Here is a 19,447-nt window from a genome sequence, read left to right as displayed (position 1 = left end):
AGGGACAGGAGGAGGAGGAGCAGCAGGAGCAGGAGCGGGAGGATCCCGCCGCTCGCAGCGCTCGCACGCTGGGTCTGCAGCACCCCCTGCCCCGGGAGCATCGCCCCCAGCCCCGAGCCGCAGGGGAGGGGGAGGCCGAGCTCGCCCCGCCTCTATCGAGGGGTCTCCGGGAGGATTTTTCTGGAGAGTGTTCGGAGCCGGCAGATTCCGGCCCCGGATCCCTCCGGGCGTCCCTAAGAGGAGCTTTTTCCGGGGGAGGGGAGCTGTGATCGCCCTCGGGAGGGTCCCGGGGGGTCCAGGCGGGGCTGGCCCGGTACTGACAGGGCGGGACATTGGTTTTGGGGATCCCCGTGAGAGCCGGGGCTGCGGAGCGTGGGACCCCCGGGGCGGGGAGAGGGGAAGGGGCGATAGCGGAGCTGGGGGACCCCCGGCAGCCCGGAGATGAGGCGGGGACGGGACCCCCTGACCCTGACAGGGCCGTGTGCTGGGGTGACCTCGCGGTGCCCGTGCCCCCATTGGTCCGTGTAGCCCGAAATGAGTTCTGCACCTTTAAGGCTGGTTCTGAGAGCGAAGAGGGGCAGGAAGAAGCGCGCAGTTTGTTTCCAGGAGCTGCACTCGCTCCTCCACATTCCGGCTCCTGGACTGCTGTGATGCCTTAAGGAGCTGGAGCAGAGGCCAGACGGAGCCAAGAGGAATAAAGTGGATGTAATAAACGCCAATCACTTGTTTCAAAAATTTAGAAAAGTTTAATAAAAATAAAAATAAAATGGTTATAAAAATAATACAAGTGTAGTAATAAAGGTTAAACAATTAGAGTTAGGACAATTAATGAGACAATAGCAGCAAAGAGTTACAGCCCGGGCTGGGTACCTCTTTCTGGACAAAAGTGAGCCAGGAAAAGGACCCCGTTAAAAGAAAATTTACTCCTTAAGGAGGGTAATCTGTTGCATATACAAAACACTTTATGAATATGCATATATTTTATTTAAAACAAGAAATCCATCTGGTACTTGTCAAGAAATTTTCTGTAATCCCCAGGCGCCTTCCAGTCTAAGTCAGGCTTGAAGAAGTTCGTTTCTGCTGATAAGGAAAACCATACATTCCTCTCCTCTGGAAAATTTATGGGTTTCTGTAATTGTTATCTCCATGTGAAGAATTTCTTGATTATCTTCTCCTTTTCTTGAGCTAATAAAAGAATACCTTACACACATAATTTCTATTTTAACTACTAAAGCTTAATTACAAAACTACATTTACTATATTATTAAAATGTTAATACAACATAACTTTCCAACCTAGCATAATACATATAGTAAATATCTGTGTAGAGTCATATAATATGCATTTTTCACAGTGGATATTTATTGAAGTGCCTTCAAAGGCCACACCCCGGCGGTGCCGGAGCCACAGTCGTGGCTCTGCCTGGATGGCTCCAAGATGGAAGCAAAAGAGGGCTTGTTCATGAGATCTCACATTTTTATAAGTTTTAGTCCATTTGCATACAGGATTTAACTGCCCAATTAATAGCTTCAAATTATGAAGTTTCATCCTCCTTGCTGGCTTGCTTTCCTGCCCTCCTCTTTTCCCGTTGTTTGTGCTTTGGGCCTGAAGTTTGAAGAGATTGTCCTTGACTCTCCAGCTAGAACAGGATTGTTTTGTCTTCACCACCCTGTGAAAAGATCACAGTAACACTTAATAGAAAGCTAAAGCTGCACAGCAAAACAGAACAGAAAAACTTAAACCTAAGGTATCAGTTGTCTGCTAGCAGACAGGCAGCAGGACAGAGCTCTCCTTTGCTTTTAGTTAGTTTTTAGCTCGCTGGGGCAGGGAAGTTCCCTGGATGGTGGTTTTTCTTTTTCTTTGGAGCTGTTTAAACCTGCTCTGGACTGAGCACCAGAAGAGCACTGGCAGCTCGCACCTGTGGCCCACCGGGCCGGGCCTGGGCCACGGAGGGACTGATCAGAGACGGAGTGAGCCGAGCTGCAGCCCACAGAGGGACTTTCTGAGTTTGTCATCTCTTTTGGAGCGGCAACAGGTTGTATTGTTTACTATTGTTCATTTTCTGTGCTGGTGAATGCTTTGCCTGTTAAATAAACAGTTTTTTTCTACTTTTCTCCAAGGAAATCTTTTCTCTAACTGGTTGGGGGAGGGGTCGCTTGAATCTGCTTTCTCGAAAACCCCCTTTGGGCGTTTTCTCCCAAATTTGCCCTAAACCAGGACAGGGTGGTGGGGAGAGGGGGGAGCCTCAAGTGCCTGGACCGGGGGAAGCTGGAGAGGGGGACCCTCGTACCCCAAAACCCCCCAGCATCCCTAAGCAGGACCCTGGAGAAGGGGGATCCCCAGGACCCACGGGATCCCCTGCAGCCCTGAGACGGGGAACCACCAGAACCCCAGAGGGATCAGACTGCAAATGGGACACCCCTGCTTTTTTTGGTTTTTTTTATTCACTCTTGATTTTTGGAGGTTTTTATGGACACCTGGAGACATCTGGAGATGGATTTCGGCAGGAGGAATCCCCAACGCAAGGTGTTCACACCTTGTTTTTCCCCAAACCAGGATTTCCCATTCCCAAACTTTGGCTGGATGGAGGAGGAGGAGGCTGCAAGGAAGATGCCCTGGGACCCTCAGGCAGGTGAGGAGGAAGTCAGTGCCCCTTTCCCCCTCTCTCCTGCTCCATCTCCCAGCCCAGCACGGCCCTGGCTGCAGGACAGCCCTGCTGCCGGTGCCGTCCTGCTGGGGACGCACTGGGGGGATCTCCTTGCCCTTCCCTGTGGCACGGAGGCAAATCCCATCCTCTCCTTGTCCTTCCTCCCCCAGAGCAGGAGCTGAGGATGGAGAGCAGGGAGGACAAATCCCCAGGACAGAACCTCGTGGAAGAGGCCGTTTTGAGCGGCTCCACGGCGCAGGAACCCAACGGGGAGGAAAAGCCCCAGAGATGCCACACGAGGAGGGGCTGCAAACGCAGATCACTGGGATCTGAGGAGGAAAGACCCACCCTGGGGCAGGCAGGTGGACAGAGCTCCAGCCAGAGCTCAGAGCTGGTGGTCCATGAGCAGCCTCATGACAGGGAGAGGCCCTACCAGTGCTTGGAGTGTGGGAAGAGCTTCAGGAAGAGTTTCAACCTGATCTGCCACCACAGGATCCACACTGGGGAACGGCCCTACGAGTGCTTGGAATGTGGGAAGGGCTTCAGCCACAGGTCCGACCTGATTGTCCACCAGAGGTTCCACACTGGGGAGAGGCCCTACGAGTGCCCCCAGTGTGGGAAGAGGTTCCACACCAGCTCCCATCTCCTTGTGCATCAGCGGATTCACACCGAGGAGAGGCCGTTCCACTGCCCCCACTGCGGGATGGGCTTCAAGCACAACTCCACCCTTGTCACCCACCGGCGCATCCACACCGGGGAGAGGCCCTACGAGTGTCCCCAGTGTGGGAAGAGCTTCTCAGACCGCTCGTTCTTTACCCGACACCAGCGGAGGCACCGGTAAGGGACGTCCTGCGAGTGCCCCGAGTGCGGGAAGAGCTTCGTGCGCTGCTCCAGCTCCATCCCCACTGCAGGACCCACGCTGGGCAGAGCCCTGGTGACCCACATTTCCTCTGATACACAGAGGGAAGTGGCTGGTGTTCCTTTTATTTTGTCTCTAATTATCTTTTATCTTCCTCCCTTCAAAATACAGAAATTTGGGGTAAAAATCAACAAATTCATCAAAGGCATCTAAAGCCTCACATTTTACTTGTGTTTTGGGGAATCTTGGATTCTGGGAGACATCTGGAAGGATATGGGAGGGGTTGGAGGAATTTGGTTTAGTGGTCTTTATTTCTTTGCACTCCAAATGACAAGAAGTATTGATCTGTCACCACAAAACCACTCAATACCACTGAAAACTACTGAATCCTACCCCAAAATTACTGGATTCCACTACTTCTCAGGGTGAAATTGGGTTGGAAGGGGAGTGGGCAAAGTGGGATGCAAATCAGGAGGGGTGAGATGGGCATTGGGTGGGGCAGGATGGGTGGGATGGGGTTTGGGCAGTGTGAAATGGGGGAAATCCAGGTTGGGAAGGGGATCTTGATGTCCAGCATGGGTGGGATGGGTTGGGACTGGGGAGGTGGACTGGAGTCTGGAATGAGACAGCCAAAGTTTGGGGATGATTAAGATAGGGGGAGCCCATTACTGAGTGAGTTTTTGAATAGTCTACATTCATGAAGAGATCCTGGGGTATCTCACATGCTTGAGGCAGTTTTGGGGCACTCCCCAACTCTTGGGGTGTTTCCTGAGAGCAGCTCCATGGAGCCCCATTGCCAGGGGTGGCTGTCACGGGCATGAGCTCAGAGCTGTGCCAGAGTCCATTGCCTCGGTGCTGGAGAGCAGAGAAATGATGAACGGCCCCAGACATCTCCAGTGTGTGTTTGTGGAGGCCTGCGAGCTTACTGGGGAGAGGGCAACAGCAATCCCCTGGAGAAATGCACCTTAGGCTCCGGGCATCCCTCACAGCTCAGGGTGAGGACAGAAGATTCCCCCAAGGTGCTCTACAGCACTGTGTTAATTTGTCCCAGTTCTGTCCTCCCCATTGACCCGTTGGCCTTTCCTACCCCTTTTACCCTCATATGTTCATGTTCTAGCAAGTTCTCCCTTCCCTGTCTTCCCCTTGGTTTATGTCCCCGCCTATCCACCCTGGCATTCCCTATCAGTCCCTTTCCCTGTGCACCACCCCTAAACCCTCAGATCCCTGATGCTCTCCTCCACCCCCTCTTTCCCTGCATTTATACCCTAAACCCTCCTTTGTCTTTGTCTTTAACCCCTGGACCGCTGAGCGTCAGACCCTCACAAACCCTCGCTGGAGCTCCATGCCCGGACCCTCCCGTGTCTTCACTGCCGAGCTGCTCCGTGTGTGTGTGTGTGTGTGTGTGTGTGTGTGTGTGTGTGCTGGGGCTCTCGTGGCTCCTGCCCGTTAGCACAAAACACTCTCAGGGAAAGTTGTGCCCGCCACCACCCCAGACCACAACAGTGTCCCTTGGGACCAAGAGGCCATTGTGACACCGTGGGACCAAGGAGAGCATTGCTGCCCTGCCAGACCTCATGGAAACAAGGATCCATGGTGACACTGCCAGGCCTAAGGATCCAAGGACTTTGTGACACCAAGGGGTCCCATGGAAGCAAAGGGACATTGTGACACTGGGAGTCCTCATGGAATCATGGAGACAATTGGGACACTCTGGGGCCTCATTGGAACCGTGGTGACACCAAGTTGGCAGGGAGTGCTGATCTGCTGGAGGGTAGGAGGGCTCTGCACAGGGCCCTGGACAGTCTGGATCCAGGGCCCAAATCCAACAAGGTGAGGTTTAAGAAGTCCAAGTGCCGGGTCCTGCACTCTGGCCACAACAACCCCTGCAGCGCTACAGGCTGGGGACAGAGTGGCTGGAGAGCAGCCGGGCAGAAAGGGACCTGCAGGGACTGATGGACAGCAGGCTGGACATGAGCCAGCAGTGTGCCCAGGTGGCCCAGAAGGCCAATGGCTCCTGGCCTGGATCAGGAACGGTGTGGCCAGCAGGACCAGGGCAGTGATTCTTCCCCTGTGCTCAGCACTGGTTGGGCAGCACCTCGAGTGCTGTGTCCAGTTCTGTGCCCCCCAATTTAGGAAGGACCTGGAGGGGCTGGAGCGTGTCCAGAGAAGGGCAACAAGGCTGGTGAGGGGTCTGGAGCACAAGTCCTGTGAGGAGCAGCTGAGGGAGCTGCGGTTGTTTATCCTGGAGAAGAGGAGGCTCAGGGGAGACAAGGCGGTTTCAGGGCAATGGCTGGACTTGATGATCTCCAAGGTCTTTTCCAGCCTTGCTGATTCTGTGATTCTCTGAAACCACCCTGGGAGCAGTTGCAGGAGGAGCCCTGGGCCTCCTCTTCAGAAGCTCCAGCAGCCCAGGTCCCTCAGCTTCTCCTCACAGCCCCAAAGCCCATCCTGTCAGTCCTGCAGAGCCTCTGCAGCCCCTCCTCACTGCCCAGAACAGGCAGCCCCACAGCCAGACACAGCAGCCCAGATGTGCCCCCCTGGCCTGGGGTGCCTCTGGCAAGGGAGCAGCAAGAGGCACTGCAAGAGCCTGCAGACAATTCCTGCAGCACTTGTGGGATGATCCTGCTCCCCAGGGGCCGTTCCCATGGTGCCAAGTCAGGAACTGGAATGGGGAGTGGGGCCAGAGAGGAAAGGGCAAACAGGGATGGGCTCTTTGCAGGGGAGGGAACAGGGGTGGGCAATGAGAAAAAATTTGTAGCAGGAAGAGTAAAGAAACCAAAGGTGAAGCCAAGGAAATGCTCAGGGCAGTTTGGGGGTGGTTGCCAGGCAGCCTTGGCTCTGAGCAGCAGCATCTGCAGTGGGACAGGAAACTCCCAGCTGATGGGAACAAACTTTCTGGCTGGCTGCAGAGGCCAGGACAAAGCTGAGTGGTTTCCCTGGCGTCCCCCAGCCCTTCCTGGCCCCAGGGGCTGATGGCATTTGTGCTCCCTCAGGTTCATGTCCCCACAGCAGCAGCATGGGGGTGCTCCCGCCTGCTGTGTGCAATGCAAACGGGGCTCCTGAGCCAGTGCCTCCGTGGCTGTGCCTGCAAGGACGCGGCACCTGTGTGAGCTGGGGGAGAGACCAGGGCTGCAGAGGGGGGATGTTGTTGGCAGCTCCATCAGGACGCTCTGGGACGCTGCCCTGGGCTGTCCAGCGCACTGGGGATGGATCAGCCCCTGCTCTGCTGCTCCTTCCCGTCTCCCCCAGGGCCCTTGCAGAGCACCAGCCATGCTGTGTGCCCCCAGCCTGCCCACGGCCAGCCTGGGGCTGCTCACGGGGGTTTTCTGTGCTGAGCATTGGCCTGGCCGTGTCCTTGAGAGAGCCCGGGCAAGGAGCCTGGAGCCCCCAGGCCCTGGCCTGAGGCGTCAGCGCTGCCCCAGCAGTGCCCATGGGCTGTCCCTGCTGCAGCCCCGGCACTGCCACCCCCAGGACTGTGCCCGGCCCCGAGAACACTCAGGCCCTGCAGCAACACCAGGGCCACCAGGGCAGCGGGGCAGGGCCACGGGAGCAGCACTGGCAACACCAAGTGCTGCTGCTGCTGGGCACAGCTGCTGTGCCAGCACTGATCTGCCCCCAGCTCTGCACACAGACATTGCTGCTGCAGCTCCAGAGAAGGCAACAGAAGGGCATCTCTGCAGAAAACTCTGCTGGGAGATCCTTGAGTTCCTTTAAAGCCACCAAGAGCGCAGCCCCTCATTGACACAGTCTATAGCCACAGGGAAGGTGGAGAGAAACAAAATGAGAAAGGGCAAAAAACAATGTCATTTCCTTGTGGACAAATTAAGAAAGGAAAACAAAGAAAAAGTATTTCCAAAATGAAACCAACAAGAAGTATCAAGGATGAGTTTTATTTCAAGTGATTTGCAGAAATTGACCAGCAGTTTAATGTTTCTGAAATTGTCCAGTCATCAGTGTCCACACTGCAGCCTTGAGCCCCTGGTTCCTCAGGCTGTAGATGAGGGGGTTCAGGGCTGGAGGCACCACTGAGTACAGAACTGACAGGGCCAGATCCAGGGATGGGGAGGAGATGGAAGGGGGCTTCAGGTAGGAAATAGCTCCAGTGCTGAGGAACAGAGAGACCACGGCCAGATGAGGGAGGCAGGTGGAAAAGGCTTTGTGCCGTCCCTGCTCAGAGGGGATCCTCAGCACAGCCCTGAAGATCTGCACATAGGAGAAAACAATGAACACAAAACAGCCAAACACCAAACACATACTAGCCACAATGAGCCCAAGTTCCCTAAGGTAGGATTTGGAGCAGGAGAGCTTGAGGATCTGTGGGATTTCACAGAAGAACTGGCCCAGGGCATTGCCATGGCACAGGGGCAGGGAAAATGTATTGGCCGTGTGCAGCAGTGCATTGAGAAAGGCACTGGCCCAGGCAGCTGCTGCCATGAGGGCACAAGCTCTGCTGCCCAGGAGGGTCCCGTAGTGCAGGGGTTTGCAGATGGACACGTAGCGGTCATAGCACATGACGGTCAGGAGGGAAAGCTCTGTTCCAAGGAAGAAGAAAATCAGAAAGAGCTGTGCAGCACATCCTGTGTAGGAGATGGTGCTGGTGTCCCAGAGGGAATTGTGCATGGCTTTGGGGACAGTGGTGCAGATGGAGCCCAGGTCGCTGAGGGCCAGGTTGAGCAGGAAGAAGAACATGGGCGTGTGCAGGTGGTGGCCGCAGGCTACAGCGCTGATGATGAGGCCGTTGCCCAGGAGGGCAGCCAGGGAGATGCCCAGGAAGAGGCAGAAGTGCAGGAGCTGCAGCTGCCGCGTGTCTGCCAGTGCCAGCAGGAGGAAGTGGCTGATGGAGCTGCTGTTGGACATTGGCTGTGGCTGCACATGGGCACCTGTTCATGGAGAAAGGACAGAGAAGAGTTAGAGGAGATACCTGAAACCAAAACCAAAGCCATTTCCCATACACCCTCCTCTGTAACACACACGGACACTCTTCTGTGTTTAAGAGTTTAGAGGTTTTCATTTTAAGCTCCCACCATGTCTCTCCTGCTATTCTTGGATATCAGAAACACTCAACATTCCTGCCTCCCTCTGGTAGAACAGAGTTCTCTGAGGGAAGATTATGAGTGGAGACTGAAGGGAGATGGTCTGTCACTTCATTCTCTTTGGAGTTTCTCTGGGCTTTCACTTTTTCAAATGAAGGATGTTCACACTCTCATGTTTCCTTTAAAAACGCTATGTTGCTACTGAGACAGATGGATCCACCCCAGCCCAGCTCCATATTTGTAGCCAAGGTCTCACGTTGCTCATTTCACCAACCCAGCAGCATTTTCAGTGTCAGAACACCTCTGCCATTCCCCATCAATCTTATAACTCAGAGATACTCTGGGATAGGTTTGCATCCCGGATTGAAGCTCCCAGCTTGGACTGAAATCTCAGGGAGACTTCCAAGTGTCCTTCTGATGCCACTGGATGCAGGGAGATACAGCTCCTTCCCTGGCTGCACTGACAGCACTGCCCAGAGCCGGGTATTGGGGACAGCTGTGTCACCCTGATCCAGCTGTGCCCCCTCCCAGAGCCCCCAGTGCCGGGCAGCTGCTCCCAGCCCTGTGCTCTGCAGAGGGAACTGGGCCCGGGGCTGCAGAGCTGCCCCACGGCTCTGCTGCAGCTCTGCCTGCACAGGAGGGGCTGCACGCCTTGGAGCCCCAGCCCTGAGGGCAGAGGCTGGGCTGGGGGGACAGGAGGGAGGGGGCTTGTTCAGAGGGAGGGGCTGCACTGGAGGGGATCCTCTGGACATCTCTAAACTCTCCCTGCCACAGCACTTTTGGTTTTGTTTTCTCTCCTTCCCTGATCTTCTCTCTGCTTCCTGGGGATTTTCCTCCTGCAGGTGTTTCCCTGTGCCTGAGCTCTCCCTGCCAGCACTCACAGACCCCAAATCTCTGTGCACTCTCCTTGGCCTGACAGAACCCTGCCTGTTTGCAGGGCACTGGCTGGGGGCAGGTTCTTTTTGCAGCTTGGAGCAAGGACAGCTCAGACTGAGCCTGATGGCTCCAGCAGAGGTGATGCTGGTGCTGTCCATGGACAGAGTGGCTGAAGGCACATTAGGGATCTACTGTGACCCTATTGATCACTAAAAGTAACAGTTTGGATGTCTCAGGCACTTGTCAAAATTCTTATCAATAATTCATAAACATCCTTTAATATTTATCCCTCCATCCCTGCCATTCTCCAATAGTAGGAAACAGAATACAAAGTCTTAGGAAATCTCCTCATTTTAATCAAAATCCTTTTCTTGGAAATATTCTATGACTGATCAGAACTCCTCAGCATATCAGAGCTTCATGAGCATTCCACCTGCACTGCACCAGAAATACTCAGAGTTGTACTCACAGGGTCTGTGGGCATTGGGATGTTCCAGCTGTAGGAGATCACTCCAGGAGCTGCAGCTGCATTGTCCTGCAGCCAGAGGTTCCTGTGCCAAGGGCTGCCAGGGATTCTGCCCCAGGCACTTCTCAGCACCTTCCCAGCCCTGACTGATGGAAGCTCGCTGTGCCTCTGTGCTGTGCCCGGGCTGGCTGCAGGCAGTGCCCCAGCCCTGCTGGGCTGGGAGAAGAGCTGCTCATCCAGGGAAATGTGCTTTTGAAGCTCTCCTTGGTTACCAGACTCACCCTCTGTGCCAGGAGCCCGGCCCAGCTCAGCAGCACAGACACAGCACAAGGACTTTAATGACCCTCTGGGGCTTTGTGCTCAGGCCCTGAACATCAGGCCCTGAGAGGGAGCTGCAGAAACCTCTCCAGAGCTCCAAGTCAGAATCCAACTCCAAAGTTTCTTTGACTTTTAATGGGTCCCACTGAGGGACACGACTGAGAAAGTGTCCCCAGGCCCCAGGCAGAGCAGAGAACTGGAGGCACTGATGACAGGTGGGGACAAAGAGAAGCCAAGTCTTGGTGCCCTGGGGCACAACAGGGTCTGTGCCACCAAGGGCTGTCAGGAGACACCTTGTCCTGAGGCACTGGGGCCTCCTGGCACAGCCCCAGCCAGGCTGGGCACTGTCAGCCCCTTGTCCTGCCCTCAGCATCCCCCCCTAGCCCACATCCCAGTGGCCTCAAGGATCTGCTGGAAGGAGTCCCTGGGGAGCCTTGCTCAGGAATGGCCCTGGGGGCTCCTTCATGCTCCCAGGGACTGCAGGTTTTTCAAAGCACTTTGGCTTTGGCTTTTGCCTTGGAGTCTCTGAGAGCTTTGTGCAGTCATGGCCTCCAATTATCTGCTGTAATTAGTCCCTGGAGAGGCTTTGTCAGGAACAACACTCAGTGGGTCTCATGAATGCTTCAAGGTGCTTCAGTTCTTTTAAGGTACTTGGTGTTTCCCTTTTGATACAGATTCTGTGAGAAAGATTGTGCAGTCACAGCCTGAAATTATCTGTTTTAATGAGTCCCTTGAGAGCTTTGTACTGACACTCAGTGGGGCTCCTTGATGCTTTGAGATACTCCAGGAGTTTAAGGTACTTTGGATTTTCCTTTCCATACTGAGTCCCTGAGAGATTTTTGTGCCATCCTGGCCTCCAGTTCTCTCCTCCAAGGAGTCCATGAGGAACCTGTGTTGGGGATGGACCTCAGTGGCACCCATTAATTCTTTGAGACATTTTGTGGTTTTCTTCTTACTTTGACTCCTGCAAAGGTTTGTGCAATCTCCTCTGAGGCCCTGAGTTTCAAGGGCTCAGCTCCAAATGCACCACGGGGCTCATTAGGATCAAGCAAGTCCTGAGAAGCCATGGCTGTGTGTTGATTTCCCTCTGCTCTAATGCAGTTCATTAAGAAGGTTTCCTTTTACAGTTATGGAGAAACATTTCAAAGAGCTTCTAAGAAATATGTATTCCCATTTTAAAGCGTGTCTTTATTACTGTTCTCTTTAGAGAAGAGGTGATTGCAGCATTCTGTGATTGATATTGATGTAGGGCCACTCCTAAGGAGGGCTGGCCAGGTCAGAGAAGTTTTACCTTGAGGTCTGACCCAGTGTGGACAACCTTGCCCCACATTCCCCAACCCCATGTGAGAAACAATTTTCACTTTCAATAATTTAAATAGTTTTATTAAGACCTTGTCAAAATACAACAGACGAGTGAATAAAGTAAAGAATACAGCACCAGGAGCAAAGGATTCAGTCACCATGTGCTCATCTACAAAATGGATGTTCTGTCTTTTATACCTCCAGCCCCTCCCAAAGTCTTGTCAATCCACTCCTCCTTCGCTGTCCAGTGGTGGAGATCACTTTCTTACAGCTTGATTGGAGCTCAGGCGCTGCCATAGTAACAAGCCGACCCTCCCAAATGCCCTGACTACTGAGGGCATCCCACGATAACAATGCAAAGGGGAAGGGAAAGATAACTATCCACCTACACAACTTCTATTAACATCTACTTAATACTCACCCCTTAATTGTGAGAGACAACCATAGGATTACCCATCTGTAACAACCCCCTGTTTTCTGTTTTTACAAGTCATTTTGCTGGAAAAATTAAGTAAAAAAATTTCTCTCTCTCTTGAATGAGTCATACTAGCATCTGTTGATGTGGGCAAGGACAGTGGGAACAGGAGGAAAATCTCAGGTTTTCCTTAGACACACTTATTTGGAATGGACAAAAGGGCCTAACAGAGGTCCAGGATGGCTTTGACTCCCATCTATCATGCCTATGTGGTTGCTACCCATAGTCAGTGTATCTTAGGGGTCCAGAGGCCACCTCGGTCTCGCCCTCCAGTCCCTGTTGTATTCAAAGACAGCTGGGGAATGACAGTGGTCCAATATGGCCTTTTGTCCCTACATTACCATGCTTACGGGGTTGCTACCCACAGCAGGGCTATGGAGTCTTCTTGGTAGCGAACAAAGGGGTCTTGCCCTCTTTCCTTTGTCTTATTTTCTTAAAGAAGCTGTCCCATTACCTCTTACGGTCCCTTGTGTACTTCCCCTCAACAGGTGCTGGTAATTCTCACCCATTAAAACAGGAAGACAGTTCTCAAACTGGTTGGTGGAAGCTTGACTTTGGGCGTCTTGGTGTTTTTCTGGTTGTCTTTCAGTCTCTGCTTGAGATTCAATCTTGTTTCACCTGGTCTGGATGTTATATGTAGTCGATTCTTTGTGTTTTTCCTGCTGGGCCTTTAACTCTGTTGGCATAAGTCCATCCCCACTCTGCAGTTCACACGGCTGATTCGGTGGTGAGCAGTACCTGAAAGGGACCTTCCCATTGAGGAGTTAAAGGCTGATCTCTCCATGACTTGATCATTCCCCAGTCCCCGGGATTAATATTATGGATTCTGAAACTGAGGTCGTAGTTTGAGGAATTGCCCCTTTATGTCTTAGCCCTTCGAAGGTTTCTGCTATAGACATAACATATTTCTTGGCATTGGCTTCCCCTTCCTCATAGGTGGCAACCCTCTGGGGTGAGGTCAAAAAGGGTAACCCAAACGTCATTTCATAGGGTGACACCCCCAGATCTGACTTGGGATGAGTTGTAAGTCTTCATAAGGACAAAGGGAGACATTTCATCCATGACATTTGGGTTTCAATCATCAGCTTATCTAGAGCTCTTTCAAGAGTTTGATTCATCCTCTCTGTGTGACCAGAACTCTGTGGATGCCATGGAGTGTGTAATTCCCATTTACTCCCAGGGTTTGCACAACTTTTTGTAATATTTTAGAGGTGAAATGAGCTCCTTGGTGTCACGATCCGCTTGTGCGGGGTGTCGTGATGGTTCTTTTCACTGATCCCAAAAGTGCAAAAAGGCAAACAACAAGGGACTATCAGTTAATCCCAACAAATGCACCTTTATTAGGGGCCAAAGCAGTAAATGCGATAGTGGGGATCAGAAAGGAGATAAAAGTAGAGAGAGAGAGAGAGAGAAAAGAGGGGGATGGGAATAGCTACCAACACAGGCGAGATCCTCACTGGTCCGGACGATGGGGATCCGTCTGGTTGTGTCGGGGAAGTCTTCAAAATTCTGGTCAACTCAGGGGTCCAGTTATACTCCACGGAGGAAAAAAGTGGGGAATATGCAGGACAATGAGAGTCTATTGTGATTGCTGCAGGGGAATAGGTGAGTCCACTGAAACCACCAAAGCAGGACAAACACAATGAAGAATAAGTCCACTGAAATTACTGAAGAAGAACAGGTCGTGTCATTAGTGGTTTTCCCCCTCCCTGTGGTAGGGTTCTCAGTCTCAGTCCTTGGGAGATGTGTTTTCCATCTCTGTCCGTCTGTCACAGTGGTAACGGGGCAGATGAGAGGTCTTCAGTGAGAGACCACTAGGGTCACCCCAAAAGTTCATTCAGCTTCAAAAGGAGAGTGGGCAAATATGCAGTAGGCCGTTCCTTGCGGGGTTCATGCCATGTCCTCGCCGATTCCTTGCCAAGTCCTTGCCAATTCCTTGCCAAGTTCTTGCCAGGCCTTGTTCGGAACAGCTAACGTAATGGTGCAGCAACTGCACCTGCACTGCTGCTCTCTCCAAGCCGGAACTGTAGGGGGGGAAGGGGTTTCTCCTCGTGGCAATCGGTAGGCAAAAGTGGGTGTCACCAGAGGACACAAGGAAAAACGACGCACCACAGCTTTGGTCACCATGAAGAGACGAATTTATTTTTTCTGACTCCAATCATTTATAGTTCTCAAAAGGTGCAAGTGGATTGGAAGGTGAACGTGCCACCTCTCCAACGACACTGGACAAACTACCAGTCTATCAAATTTCTCCGCCTCTAAGAAAGAATGCAAAACAAGAGGTTGTTTACAGAAAGTGGCGTGAGAAAGTTCTCTACAAGAATGTAAATTCAGAAGGCTTTAGAAAATCCTAAGAAATCAGGGCGACAAGTGGGGGCTTCAGACGGCCTTACACTTGGTCTGAATCAATCCTGTTCACCATCCCATATTGGGGAATGATTGATTCTAGAAGTGTTTTACTCACAACACTGGCATTGGCTTTAACCGTGGGTACCGCCTCTACCCAATGAGTCAGGTCACCTACTATCACAAGTAAAAACTTCCACCGTTGTACCTGGGGAAGCTCGGTAAAGTCTACTTGGATGTTTTGAAAGGGCTGTAAGGCTAGTTCTCGCCCTCCCCTGGTGTTTTCCTCATGACCTTCTCATTTATTGGTTGGCATATCACACACCTTTCAATTACCTGTTTAGCTATCCCAAAAATTCCTATGCAGCCCCAGTCCCTTAGAAATTGATCACTTAGCTCTTGTGTACCCCAGTGTGTTGTTCCATGTTTGCCTTCGAGCATTTTCCTGGCAAGGGGTTTATTCAACATTTGCCTCCCATCTGCTAATCTCCACTTCCCTTTGTTTTCTTTCTTGGCTCCTGTTTTAAGGAATTCTTTCTCTTCTTTCCTACCGAATACGGGGACTTCTTGCATTTCTCTAATGGGGGTTAATGCTATCATTAATTTTCCTGTCCCTGATTCAGCTGAATTTTTAGCATCTAAATCTGTAAATGGCTCCCTCGTGCTTCTTGAGTCACTCCTTTTTTATGTCCTTTAACATATACTGCTGCCACTTCTTCTGGTAATTGTAAGGTCTCTAACACTTCTAAAACAAGTTTTTAGTTCCTTTCCCCTTGAATTTAATAGCCCACTCTCTTCCCAAATTTTTTTCCAAAGGTATGCACTACTCCAAAAGCATATTTTGAGTCTGTATATATTGTTTCTCTTTTCTGTGTGAATATTTCCAGAGCTCACTTTAGGGCATACAACTCACATGCTTGGGCTGACCAGTTGGAAGGTAACTTTCCTTTTTCTAGGGCCACTAACTCTTCATCTGCTATAGCCTACCCCAATACCCTGTGCCCTGGATTACCCGTGAAAATCCATCGATGTACAATCGTTTTCCACCTTGGAGTGGTTGATCTGTCCTCTCTTACTTTAGTTTGATAGTTTATAACTTCTAGGCAATTATATAATAATTCCTCACCTGGTTTTCCATCTAAAACTGGGCAGGGTTGAGTTGGTTACTCACGACTAGCTCTAAACCATTATCTATTAAGATGGCTTCATATTTTAGTACTTGGGAATCAGTGAACCATTTCTCAGCCTTCTAGCCGAGGATACTCTTTACTGAGTGAGTATATATTTTCAATTTTCCCCCAAAGGTTAATTTTTTGCTTTCTTTTACAAGTGGGGCGCTCGCTGCCACCACCTGAATGCAGGTTGGCCGTCCTCAGCTGACAGGGTCTTGCAGTTTTGATAAATAGGCCACTGGTTTCCTGGATCCTCCCCGGTCCTGGGCTAACCCTCCATGTGCTGCCCCTTTTTCTATATCCACAAACAGATAGAAGGGTTTGTCTAAGGCAGGAAGACTCAGTGCTGTTGCACTGACTGATTTTTGCTTTAAAGCTTCAAAATTTGCTTGTCATCTTCCCACCTAATCTCTTCTTCTACTAACTTTTCATACAAGAACCTGATGGCCTGTGTGAATCCTTCAATCCATAGCCTGCAATATCCCAACAGGCCTAAAAACCTTCTGACTTCCCTCTTAGTTTTTGGTCATGGGAGTGAGGCTATCCCTGCAATTCTCTCAGGGTTCAGCCGCCAGCTCCCTTGACAAATCACATGTCCCAGGCATTTTACTTCCCTCCCTACAAATTGGAGTTTCCCTTTTGATACTCAAAGTCCTTGGTCCACCCAAAAATTTAACAGTGCTGTGGTGGATTCTCGAACTTTGAGATGCCCTGAGAGGAGCCCAGTGCTCCATGCTCCCCTGTGCTGACACGTGAGTGTTTGTCTGGTTTCGGGATGGCCCTGGCTGTGTGAGGGGTGCTACGTGGACACGAGACAGCCGGTCCTGTCCCGCTGGGTCCCAGCAGTGCCTCACAGCAGTCCTGCATCCACGTCAGGATGCTGGCCAAGAGAGGTCCTGGAAGCTGAGGCAGCTGATTTTAAGCTTGTGCAGGTGCCTGCAGGCCAAGGCCAACGGTGTTCCCTCAGGATACAGCAGTCCTGAGGGGTCTCCCTCATTCAAACAAATCGGCAGACAAATGCATTGTCAGCCAAAAGCCCTTTTATTGACCTGGCAGGAGGGCAGGGGTCAGCACCCCACTAAAGTGTTTCTCTGCCACATATAAATTTCAGTGGGTTGATGTAGGAGTTGTATCAAAATCACCATCCATCTTCACACTGCTGAGGTGATTCCATAGGCAGGAGGTTAGAAATACATTGTGTCAGATTCCCATACTTGAAGCTGATGTCCAGGCCCTGGCCAGGGGCGGTCTCCATGCCCCAAAGCAGCACAAAGTCTTCCTCAGGGCTTCCCTGCAAAGGGCTGATTCCACACTTGCCCTTAGTTCTTCTGGTAGACTGTGTCTAAAGCTTTTTGTCAGGTCACTCTCATCTCAAGTTAGGCCTGCCAGGTTTTTGTTATGCTAACTGGTGCTAAGTACTTAGGCATGTCTGTGCTAATTACTTGTTTACTCATGTGAATTGCTTGTGCTCACTTATGTCAAACAAAGGCCTTGTTCCATCCCCAAAGGTGCCTGAGGCCACCCGCTCCTTGTGGCACCAGTTGCTTTCCTGTGGAATGTTCTCCCTCCCCGAGGGTAAAGAGGGAGATGCAGAAAGAGCTTGCCAGGCTGCTCTCCATCCTTTCCCAGCACTCCTGGTGAAGTGGAGAAGTCCGAGCTGAGCGCAAAGGTGCAAATGGAGCAGCCGTGCACAGGAAGGCTCGGTGGGAAGGATGATCCAGGATCCATAGGCCTGGCAGCCTGAGCGTGCTCCAGGGGAAGGCCTTGGAGCAGATCCTCCTGAGTGCCATCCCACGGCACCTGCAGGGAACCAGGGCGTCTGCTGGAGGGTGGGAAAGCTCTGCGGAGGGACGGGGACAGCTGGGGCTCCTGGCAGAGTGTTGAGGGCTTCTGTGCGGGAGTTTGGGGGGCTTGGTGCTGGTGGGGTGCTGGAGAAGGAGTTGTCTGGAAGGTGAGAGGTCTAGGCTGGAATTTGAGTCAGTTTGAAGGCAGCATCTGTGCTTTGGCACAGCTTTGGTTAGGGAGGCCAGAAGGAATATCTGTGACTTTTCCTCTTCATGGTCCTGATTGTCCTGCAGGGAACAAGAGGGCAGAGCTGTACTTTACTGGCCACTCAGATCTCTGTACCAGGGGGAGGATTCGCCCTTTTGCCATCTACTCATTTCTTTGGGCTACTATTGTACCACTGAGTGGACTCTCATTTCTTGAGAGCTTTTATTCCTTAAGAGAATAAGGATATTATCATTCCTTCATGGAAAACCGTTTGTAAACCAAAGAATGGCCCTTTTTTTGCCTCTGTGTAGTGCTCTGTTCTGTAAAGTGACTCTCAGTGGATGACATTAAGGCAAATGAGTTGCTGCATTGAGATGGGAAGCAAAATTCCAACTCTTCACCTTCTCAGGTTATTCAAATTAATTTGGGAAGTTTGTAACTTTTTGAAACTACTTGAGTTGAGCAATGGGAAGTAAAGCTTTCCTGATGAGAAGATTCTAAAATTTCAGATTCTTCTGTGCCCTCGCAGCTAAGGTGTTTTTGTGCTGATGAAGCGATTTGCAGAATAAATAAATAGACTCCACAACTTGATGTAGTTATGAAGTGGGTATGTATGCCAGCGCCCAGCGCAAGCGAGATAGTTCTCCAAAAACTTGTGCCCCAAGACTCAGTCTGACCCACAACTTTATTCACAAAAGTGTTCCATATGCAATACATTGCACAACTTTAGCATGCATATTCAACCCGCCTGTCCTTGCCTCTCATGCTAAATAGGTCCACGCCCTTCTGGGCATGCGTGGTTTGCTATGGTGGTCACGCGGGTGGTCTCTGGTGGTCTCTGAGGCTGAAGATTGTGGTCTTCCTCCTATTTGAACTCTTGAACTTTTCTCCTCTGTGCATGCGCTTTTGGTCCTTTCGTGCCTATCTGAGTAGGTCTGTCAGTCTTGATAAGCTTAGAGACAGAGGAGCCCCGTTATCTGGGTTCTTTGCATCTCCTGGTCTTTTCTGGCATTGTCCTTTATGCAAGAAGCTTCAGAGATTTGCATTTTCTTATGCCCTTTGTACCACAGCAGAGGTTTCTCAAGTAAAAGGTTAAAATTCAACACATAATTCTACAAACTAAAATTTAAATGTTTTAATTTATTTTGTTAATTCAAGTGAACTACAAAAATCTCTATTTCACTGAAAGAAATGACTTCAATGAGAAAATCATTTCAGCACGGAGTAAGAGCTTCTGACAGAGACCAAGTGTTGCCAGCAGTTGCTCCAGGTGCTCCTGCCAACAGCCCCTGCAGGACGGAGCACAGCCCCCAGTGCACACAGACTTTGGCTGCCCTCTGGCAGAGAAGCCCTTTCGGGACGCAGGTTTCTGGGGCAGGAGATGGGCACCGGTGCTGCCAGGGCTTGGGGGAACTCTGCTTTGGTGGGGACTGTGCCACACCTGCTGATGTCAGTGCTTCCCGGGCCCCAGGGGTCAGAGCAGCATTCGTGCCCTGGCCCACACGTTCCTCGTCTGTGTCACACAGCTGTGCTTAGGATGGCCACCACATGGGACGTGTCCCGAGGAGGCCGTGCCAGCTTCTGTGAAGGCCCCGTGCCCTTCCCGCCATGGCTGTGTCAGCAGCTGCAGGGGCTCCTGCTGCTCTGAGCCCGCAAGCAGGGCAGCGTTTGCTGAGGGTTTGAGCCGTTCCTAAAGATCCTGTTGGGCTGTCTTAGACACTTGGGGTGAGGGATTCCTTCCAACCTGAGCCACTTTGGGTGGGCTGGGGGCGGCCCCAGGGCAGGGGGCAGTGTGTGCAGGGGCCCTTTGTGACACGGTGCAGCACGGTCACCGTGGCATGGAACGGGACAGCGTGTCCAAGGGCCCTTTGTGACACGGGGTGACATAGGAGCTGGCGGTGACAAGACCATGCCACAGTGCTCGGAGCACGCGACGGGACAGGACGGGACAGAGCGGTGCC

General features: G+C 51.7%; 2 pseudogenes; one reads left to right on the top strand and one right to left on the bottom strand.

Moving 5' to 3' along the window:
• Window positions 1-19,447, top strand: part of LOC137466906 (zinc finger protein 850-like) — an 807,951-nt pseudogene that overhangs the window by 151,028 nt on the left and 637,476 nt on the right.
• LOC137466908 (zinc finger protein 850-like) overlaps window positions 1-19,447 on the bottom strand; it is a 743,182-nt pseudogene that overhangs the window by 95,329 nt on the left and 628,406 nt on the right.

This window comes from Anomalospiza imberbis, unplaced genomic scaffold (genome assembly GCF_031753505.1).
Source record: "Anomalospiza imberbis isolate Cuckoo-Finch-1a 21T00152 unplaced genomic scaffold, ASM3175350v1 scaffold_47, whole genome shotgun sequence".
NCBI classification, from domain to species: domain Eukaryota; kingdom Metazoa; phylum Chordata; class Aves; order Passeriformes; family Viduidae; genus Anomalospiza; species Anomalospiza imberbis.
This window is presented reverse-complemented; position numbering and strand designations above follow the sequence as displayed.